This window comes from Elephas maximus, chromosome 1 (assembly GCF_024166365.1).
Source record: "Elephas maximus indicus isolate mEleMax1 chromosome 1, mEleMax1 primary haplotype, whole genome shotgun sequence".
NCBI classification, from domain to species: Eukaryota; Metazoa; Chordata; class Mammalia; order Proboscidea; family Elephantidae; genus Elephas; species Elephas maximus.
The window spans coordinates 229,400,855-229,410,804 of record NC_064819.1 but is presented as its reverse complement, the minus strand read 5'-3'; positions in this window follow the sequence as shown (position 1 = coordinate 229,410,804).

The following is a 9,950-nucleotide window of genomic DNA, read 5'->3' as shown; positions in this document are numbered from 1 at the left end:
AAGGATAAGCCCCAAAATTCAGCCTTAAGTAGATTTAGCAACTAGTAGAATAAATTTTCCTGAGAGCCAGTTGTCTGAGAAAACCTGTTCTGTCGAGTTGATTCTGACTCATAGCGACCCTATATGACAGAGATGAACTGCCCCATAGGATTTCCAAGGAGCGGCTGGTGGATTCAAATGGCTGACCTTTTGGTTAGCAGCTCAGCTCTAAACTACTACCCCACCAGGGCTCCAACAGTTGTCTGAGCGGGTCCCTAAAATAGGCACATCTCTGGTAAGGCTGACCAAGGAAGAAAAAGCAAACCCACATGTACAACATTAGTAATGGGAAGAGGGAGGACTACAAATGAGAGGCCAGGCAGGCCTCTGTGTGGGGCTCCGAGAGAAGGGTACTGCCTGGGAGAAAATTGTTGTTAGTTGCCTTCAAGTCAATTTCAACTCATGGCTACCCCATGTGTGCAGAGTAGAACTGCTCCATAGGGTTTTCAAGGCTGTGACCATTTGGGAGCAGATCACCAGGCCTATCCTCCGAACTGCCTCTGGGTGGGTTCAAACTGCTAACCTTTTGGCTAGCAGTTAAGCACTTAATGGCTTGCACCACCCAGGGCCTCCTGGCAGTAGATTAGGGAGACACAAAGAACAAGGTGTGGCCACTGAAGGGCACAGCGGGGGTCTGGTTCCATAGCAACACATGTCATGTCCCCCTACGCATCTGTCAGTTTGTCGTACTGTGGGGGCTTGTGAGTTGCTGTGACGATGGAAGTTATGCCACCAGTATTCAAATACCAGCAGGGTCACCCATGGCGGACAGGTTTCAGCTGAGCTTCCAGACTAAGACTAGGAAGAAGAACCTAGAGGTCTACTTCTGAAAAGAATTAGCCAGTGAAAACCTTATGAATAGCAGCGGAACACTCTGGTCAGAGGACGAGCCTTTCAGGTTGGAAGCGACACAAAAGAGGACTGGAGAAAAGCTGCCTCCTCAAAGTAGAGTTGACCTTAATGACGCGGGTGGAGTAAAACTTTTGGGACCTTCATTCGCTGATGTGGCACGACTCAAAATGAGAAGAAACAGCTGCAAACATCTATTAATAATCAGAATGTGGAATGTACGAATCTAGGAAAATTGGAAATCATCAAAAATGAAATGGAATGCATAAACACTGACATCCTAGGCATTAGTGATCTGAAATGGACGGGTTATTGGCAGTTTTGAATTGGACAATCATATGGTCTACTACGCTGGGAATGACAACTTGAAGAGGAATGGCGTTGCATTCATCATCTAAAAGAACATTTCAAGATCTATCCTGAAGTACAACGCTGTCAGTGATAGGATAATATCCACACACCTACAAGGAAGACCAGTTAATATGACTATTATTCAAATTTACACACCAACCACTAGGCCAAAGCTGAAGAAATTGAAGATTTTAACCAACTTCTGACAGTCTAAAATTGATCAAACATGCAATCAGGATGCACTGATAATTACTGGTGACTGGAATGGGGAAGTTAGAGACAAAGAAGAAGGATCGGTAGTTGGAAAGTACACGCCTTGGTGACAGAAACAAAGCCAGAGATAGCGTGATAGAATTTTGCAAGACCAGTGACTTCTTCATTGCAAATATCTTTTTTCACCAGCATAAACGGCGGCTACACATGTGGACCTCACCAGGTAGAATGCACAGGAATCAAATCGACTACATCTGTGGGAAGAGATGATGGAAAAACTCAATATTGTCAGTCAGAACAAGGCCAGGGGTCGACTGTGAAACAGGCCAACAATTGCTCATAAACAAGTTCAAGCTGAAACTGAAGAAAATTAGAAAAAGTCCACAAGAGCCAAAGTATGACCTTGAGCATATCCCACCTGAATTTAGAGACCATGTCAAGAATAGATGTGATGCACTGAGCGCTAATGACCAAAGACCAGACAAGTTGTGGAATGACATCAAGGACATCATACATGAAGAAAGCAAGAGGTCATTGAAAAGACAGGAAAGAAAGAAAAGACCAAACTGGATGTCAGAAGAGACTCTGAAACTTGCTCTTGAATGTTGAGTAGCTAAAAGCAAAAGAAAGAAATGATGAAGTAAAAGGGCTGAATAGAAGATTTCAAAGGGTGGCTTGAGAAGATAAAGTAAAGTAATACAAGGACATGTGCAAAGACCTGGAGATAGAAACCAAAAGGGAAGAACACGCTCCGCATTTTCTCAAGTTGAAAGAACTAAAGAAAAAACTAAAGCCCCAAGTTGCAATATTGAAGGATTCCACGGAGAAAATATTAAACGAAGCAGGAATCATTAAAAGAAGATGGAAAGAATACACAGAGTCATTATACCAAAAGAATTAGTCGACGTTCAACCATTTCTAGAGGTAGCACATGATCGGGAACCAATGGTACTGAAGGAAGAAGTCCAAGCTGCACTGAAGGCACTGGCGAAAAACAAGGCTCCAGGAAATGACGGAATACCAACTGAGATGTTTCAACAAACGGATGCAGCACTGAAGTGCTCACTTGTCTATGCCAAGAAATTTGGAAGACAGCTAACTGGCCAACGGACTGGAAGAGATCCATATTTATGCCTATTCCCGTGAAAGGTGACCCAATTGAATGCAGAAATTATTGAACAAGATCATTAATATCACAGGGAAGTAAAATTCTGCTGAAGATCATTCAAAAGTGGCTGCCGCAGTATATCTACTGGGGACTTCTAGAAAATCAAGCTGGATTCAGAAGAGGATGTGGAACCAGGGATATCACTGCTGATGTCAGATAGATCTTGGCTGAAAGCAGAGAGTACCAGAAAGATGTTTACCTGTGTTTCATTGATTACGCAAAGGCATTTGACTGTGTGCATTATAACAAATTATGGATAATATTGGGAAGAACGGGAATTCCAGAACACTTAATTGTGCTCATGAGGAAATTGGACATAGATCAAGAGGCAGTTGTTTGAACAGAACAAGGGTATACTGCATGGTTTAAAGTCAGGAAAGGTGTGTGTCAGGGTTGTATCCTTTCACTATACCTATTCAGTCTGTCTGCTGAGCAAATAATCCAAAAACCTGGACTATATGAAGAAGAATGGGGCATCAGGACTGGAGACCACTCATGAACAACCTGTGATATGCAGATGACACAACCTTGCTTGCTGAAAGTGAAGAGGACTTGAAGTACTTACTGATGAAGATCAAAGGCCACAGCCTTCAGTATGGATTATACCTCAACATAAAGAAAACAAAAATCCTCACAAATGGACTAATAAGCCACATTATGATAAACAGAGAAAAGATTGAGTTGTTAAGGATTTCATTTTACTTGGATCCACAATCAACACCCATGGAAGTAGCAGTCAAGAAATCAAAAGACGCTACAGGGAGAGTGACTAGGGTCACGTAACAATGTGTGTATAAATTTTCATATGAGACACTAACTTGAACTGTAAACTTTCACCTAAATCACAATAAAAAAAGAAAAAAAAAAAAAACAAAAGACACATTGCATTAGGCAAATCTGCAAAACACCTCTTTAAAGCGTTGAAAAGCAAAGATGTCGCCTTGAAGACTACGGTGCGCCTGACCTGAGCCATGGTGTTTTCAGTTGCCTGATATGCATCCAAAAGCTTAACGATGAATAAGGAAGAACAAAGAAAAATTGATGCCTCTGAATTGTGGTGTTGGCGAAGACTATTGAATACACCATGGACTGCCAAAAGAACGAACAAATCTGTCTTGGAAGAAGTACAACCAGAATGCTCCTTAGAAGCAAGGATGACAAGACTACGTCTTACATGCTTTAGACATGTTGTCAGTAGAGGCCAGTTCCTGGAGCAAGACATCATGCTTGGTAAAGTAGAGGCCAATGAAGAAGAGGAAGACCCTCAACGAGATGGATTGACACAATGGCTGCAACAATGGGCTCAAGCACAACAATGATTGTGAGGATGATGCAGGACCGGGCCGTGTTTTGTTCTGTTGTACTTAGGGTTGCTTGAGTCAGAACCGACTCAACAGCACCTAACAATAACAAGTATGTTACGTCCATCTTTTGATATCAGGGAATAGCTTCAGGACAGGAAAAGTTAGTGATGCCCACCATCATATGGACTCTGGATGACACGAATCCCAGACCACTAGGCCCTTGGAAAATGACTGAAGTAGGGACTGCCATGGCGTTCTTTCTGGGCTCACACGGGTATCAAGGGGGGCACCAGGCCGTGGCCCACTTGTGAGTTGTCTGCAGGCCATCCACCAATTCCCTGCCGCACCCCCAACCGATGGGTGGCTGTGTTGCATATGGAGGAAAAGAGGGGCACTATAAACCTTAGGTGCTTACCCTGGAATATTCTGGTTGCTTGGAAAAGCTGGTCTTGAGGCACTGGTGGCCGGAGATGAGGACCGACAGAAGAGGCCGCCGCAGTCAAGAGGGGTGTGCATGCTATAGGGTTCTTTCTCACCTGGGGATTCCAGGGCTAGGAGCCCACCTGTGTGAAGAACTTGCCGTCTGCCCTTCATCTGGATACCAAACCTGTACCTCAAAGTCCTGGGGCTCCAGGTGCTGGGCAAACCACTGTGGGCCTGTCTAACACCCTCCGACTTCTAGGCTTGAAACAGCTGTGACAGAGCCCTGGATTTCAGGCCTCGTTTCCTCGTCTGGGGGTGGATGTCCAGGAGGAGTGGGGTCCATGCTCTCCATCTCTCATGCCATAGCCAGGGGGACCGTCACACAGTCCTCCGTCTCACCCTCAAGCCCCAGCCAGTTCTGCAAGCTTCAAGATTCATGGCAGCTGACGTAACTGTCCAAATGCAGAAATAAGCCCACCACCAGACAGCAACGTCCAAGGTTAAGAAAGAGAAAACACCATAAACATCGTTGAATGTCATTTTCTTGATTCAACAATTTTGGAAAAGCAAAGCAGATTTTTTTTTTTTTATGCATGAGAAGAGGCAAGGTTTTCCTGAGCCGTTTTTGAGCGATTTGCCGGTCATATGGCACCTTCCGAGAGCACTAGTAGCTATCGGCACTGGGAATCCCCAAGGCGGAAATCTGATCCCCACACTTTTTTTCTGAGTGGTGTCTTATAGGAAGTGTTCCATGGAACCCCCGGCAGAGGAAGAGTCTTTTGCTCCAGGTCTTGAAAAAGGACAGTGTTCCCACCTCCCCACCCCACAATTCCACGGACACTGCCCTCTCCACGGGGCATGACCTCTTGGTCACTGACTTAATGGGGCGCCATGCAGTATCCTGACAGACGTCCGCAGCCCTGCACCCTCCTAGGGCCTTGGAGCTCTCGCCCCCCTTCGCTCCACGCCATCACACACTCCTGGTTTTCCTTCCACTTTTCGGGATTCTGCTTCTCCCACAATCCCATTCTCTTCCTCTCCTTCCCCTGCCCTCCCTTTAATGTTCTGAGTTTTACTCTCAGCCCTCAGATCTTCTTACTCAACATAGCCAGTTGCTGTTGAATATGGTGACCCCATGCGTGTCAGAGTAGAACTGTGCTCCAAGGTTTTCAATGGCTGATTTTTTTAAAGCAGATCGCCAGGCCTTTCTTCCAAGGTGCCTCCGGGTGGACTTGAACCTTCAACCTTTAGGTCAGCAGCCAGGGACGCTCATGAGGTGGTCAGTACATTTTCTGAATGAAAAAGTGCTGCGGTTTATTCAGTGCCTTGTGTAGGCTAGACAGCATGCTTTAAATATGTTAACCATTTAATGTCCCTGTACTGTTGCAAGGGCAGCGTTACCAGTACCTTTTTACAGAGAGGCTGATAGCACAGCCTCGACATGGCAGACCCAGGCTCAGCTCAGGCTTGGCCACTCAGTTATGCTAAAGGGGAGGACATGTACAGGCTTGGAGCAGAGCGGAGCGGTGAATCGGGGTCCACCTCCTGGAAAGTGGAGGGAGAAGGTTGAGCCGGGGTGCGGATGCCCGCCGCAGGGGTGTCAGACACAGCCCCTTAGCCCTCGCCCCGCTGTAGAACCCCTGGGTGGGGGCTGTGAGCTCTGGCCTGGAGGTGCGGGGGATCGGCATGTGGACATGGAAGAAAACGCACCCAGCACCCAAGGATGACGGGAAGTCCGTGAGATCCCCGAATGGGGCTCCTCCAGAGCTCTCAGGCTCCTCACCTCTATCCGGAAAGGAAGCCGGGCGAGAGGCTTCCAGGCAAGTATTCTCCAGAACAGAAGCTCAGTTCCCGCACCAGCACCACACCGCGCCAACACCTGACAGGCACTCACCCACCTCACACCTGACCGGGCCCTGAGGACGGATCTGGGAAGGCGGGAAGAGATGCCAGTTCGTATCCAGATTTGATTGCTCAGCCCTCTGAGTCTCCGAAGCCGTACATCAAATTTAATTTTCTGAAAACATGGCCCACTGAGATGAAACTCCACTAATTAACAAAACTGGACTTTTCTTCCAGGTGCATTCCAGTCTTCCCCTCCACCACGGCGGACACCGAGCGCTGCACGTGGGGACGGGGCGGCACATAACCGCCAGCGGAGACCAGGCCTTCGCTCCGCGCTCTCCCTTGGAGTGGAGGCTCGTCTCGGTCAGTCCCCACGGCCCTGCGCCACGGCCGTCTTCTCCCTTCAGGCCTTAGGGCCAGGAGAGGAGGTGGGTCATAGGCTCACACCACTCAGTGAAACAGACACCGAAGCAACACAACAAGCATTCCGCCCACCCGCGTTTTTTATCACGCTGGACGCGCGTGACCTTCAACGTGTAAAATATATCATGCCGTTTTCTTCCCTGTGGGAACGAATAACCGCCGGTGTTTGACCACCATTTTTAAAGCCATGCTCCAAACAGAAGCAACCGGCGCCCTCCCTGTGCCCCTTGTCACTTTTCATTCCTCAGGTGTCTTCTTTCGCGTCACCATGGACAATCAAATAGTGACACAGGAAAAAAAAATATGTTATGAAATGAAAACCCTAACTGTTGTTCTACAGGAGCACCCAAGAGGCCATTTATTAGCTGCTGTTGTTGTTATTAGTGCCACTGAGTCGATGCCAATTCATGGCGCCCCAAGTGTGCAGAGTAGACCACTTCCATAGTGTTTTCAAGGCTGTGAGCTCTCGGAATCAGATCACCAGGTCTGTCTTCTCAGGCACCTCTGGGTGGGTTTGAATCACCAACCTTCTGGCTAGTAGTTGAGCTTTTAAATGTCTGCATCACCCAGGGGCTATTGTTGCTGTCAGGTGCCGTCGAGTCGGTTCCGACTCATAGCGACCCTATGCACAACAGAACGAAACACTGCCCGGTCCTGCGCCATCCTCACAATCATGGTTATGCTTCAGCCCACTGTGGCATCCACTGTGTCCATCCATCCAGGGACTAGGACATTCTAATAGCCCCATGTCGGTGAAGCCTCCGGAAGCTAAGTGAAAACAGGGCCAAGCATCTCACCAATCCCTCCTGGCCAGGCACACTCCCTAGATGACTGTGAATTTCAATTTTAAAAGTTAGCTAGCATTTGGTTAACACTGTCAGCAGAATTCTAATTATCACCAACTACCATCTATGAAAGCCCACGGGCCCCAAAGTACTCTGAAGAAATTTAAATTCCAATAAAAGTTTTGTGTCTATCAAGCTCCTGTTGGCAGAAAGATTTGTCTGACATGTCTTGGGAGTCCTTGTCCTTGGTAGAGTATCTGGTGTCCAGTTGGGACTCAAATGTTGGACTAACAAAATGAGCGGCTCCCAGGAGCACTCCATACCTGGGGCCTGAGAAGGAGCAGGGAGCCTGAGGAAGGCTCACAGGCACATGGCCTGTCACCAGCTGCTCACTACCCCAGATCACCACCCCAGTTGCCACTAAGATGATCTTGACTCATGGCGACCCCAGGTGTGCAAAGCAGAACTACCCCGTAGGGTTTTCAAGGCTGTGACCTTTTGGAAACAGACTGTCAGGCCTGTCTTTTGAGGAGCCTCTGAGGTGGGTTTGAAGCACCAACCTTTCAGTTAGTAGTAGCCCAGTACTTAACTGTTGGCACCACCCAGGATAGTTACATCACAGCAACACAAAACATACAGATGAAGCCTTGTGGATTATGAAAAGGATACCAATAGGGAAAGTCTCTTGGAGGGATCTGCCATGCATGCAGAGAGCATGGCTTAGGCTTTCCTGATTTTAGTTTAAATTTTAATTATGTTCATTTTAACAGAGGCATGGGTGTAAAGTTGGCATATTACATCTCCATAATCAGACAGTGCAAAGGACCCTCTGCCTCTCTGATCTGTGGCCAGCGTACATCTTGGCTGGTGTTTACAAGTCCCTGGTCTTCTCTGGATTTTGTGTGAAGCTGAAAAAATTTCTTAGGCATATACACGTTCTTGGAAATGGGGTCTCAGTTTGGTCCCAAGTCAGTACGCCACACTGTCCGCCTACGCTTCTGTGGCTTGTTTTGGAGGATGGGTGTGATAAGGTTCTACACCCAGGCTCCTGTGAAGAACGGCTCAGAGTTATGAAGTTCTTTCAAGTGCAGAAAACATCCAAATGTGAAATAACCACCACTTACCAGGAAGCAGTATTATATATGCGGCCGGTTCCTGCTTCAAGGAACCGCTTTGTTGGGTCAAGAATATCTTCAAGAGGCTGAATCCAGGATTAGGGCCCAGAATTCTTCAGGGAAATCTATATTGAGTATACAGATCTGGGGCCAGCTAAAGACCAAATGTACGCAGAAGCTCAAAACTCAGGCTCCATTTATTTACCTGACCTAGGCTTACACGGAAGTGAACGGCATCCTGAATTTCACCTCGACAGCTCACAGAAACGTGGCCCACGTCCAGAGAAGTATGACCACAGTAGCTCGTTTTCTCTAGGGAGGAAGCTCTGCTCCATGCGTCAGATGAAAGGGAACCATCAGATAAGACTGTGCTCGGCCACCTGCCATCACTGACCTGAGTTATGTTACTAGAAGGTCAAGACATGGCAAGCTTATGCATCTGGCTGTATTCTGAGAGATGCTCCCCCCAGGTCTGTACAAGTAAAGCTGGGGGCTTCCCCTGCCTCTCCATATTTGACATCCAAAACTGCCACTCAACTGGGAAATGATACAGAATCACTCTTGGCACTGATCACAGGCAATCAATAGGCTAAGCCTTTATGGCTTTTACTAGAAAACCAAAAATAGCCACAAAGGGGCTGAGGTACTAGCTATGAAAATGGGAAGATATTCTCTTAGGTGTTGTCTTAAAATTATGTGAAGCATTCTTCAGGGCGTTCACCAAATGGAGGGTGGAGATACAAAATATGTTTAGAATTAATACATACTGATTACTTACATTACAGGGTCTTTGTACAGTATTATCTAGTTTACTCTTCACGAAAGCTGTGTTACCTCCATATTACAGGTAAGGAAATGGCAGAGGCATAACTAGGGTATGGCAAGTATTTCATTGGCCCTGGCGTATGGTGCCACTGAGCAGTTTCTATTAACCCAGGACGGTCAGCGGTGTATCTGCGGAAAACTGTGGCCTTGTCCAAACATCTGACACCCTTCTTTTAGAGATAACCTTACCATAATTCCAAAAACCCGCTGCCGCTGAGTCAATTCTGACTCCTAGCAACCCTATGGGATGGAGCAGAACTGCCCCACAGGATTTCTAAGGAGCAGCTCATGGATTCGAACTGTCAACCTTTTGGTTAGCAGCAAGCTCTTACCCACTGTGCCACCAGGGCAAGTCAAGCTCCTTAATCTTTTAAGTAGCACATTACAGTGCCTGAAGGACATTGGACCCTACCTGGTTAACAGAGACTGCTCAGTGGCACCAGTAGCCCATGGCCAGCGCAATACTTTGCTCGAGGTCACACAGAGAGTAAGACACTACACTCTCTCCTTCTATGAGGACATCTCAATTTCAGTGTAAGGAATAAGAATGCACTGTGGATAAAGGAAGACTATAAAAGTTGAGGAGAAAAGTCAGGCATGGTCTTTGGTT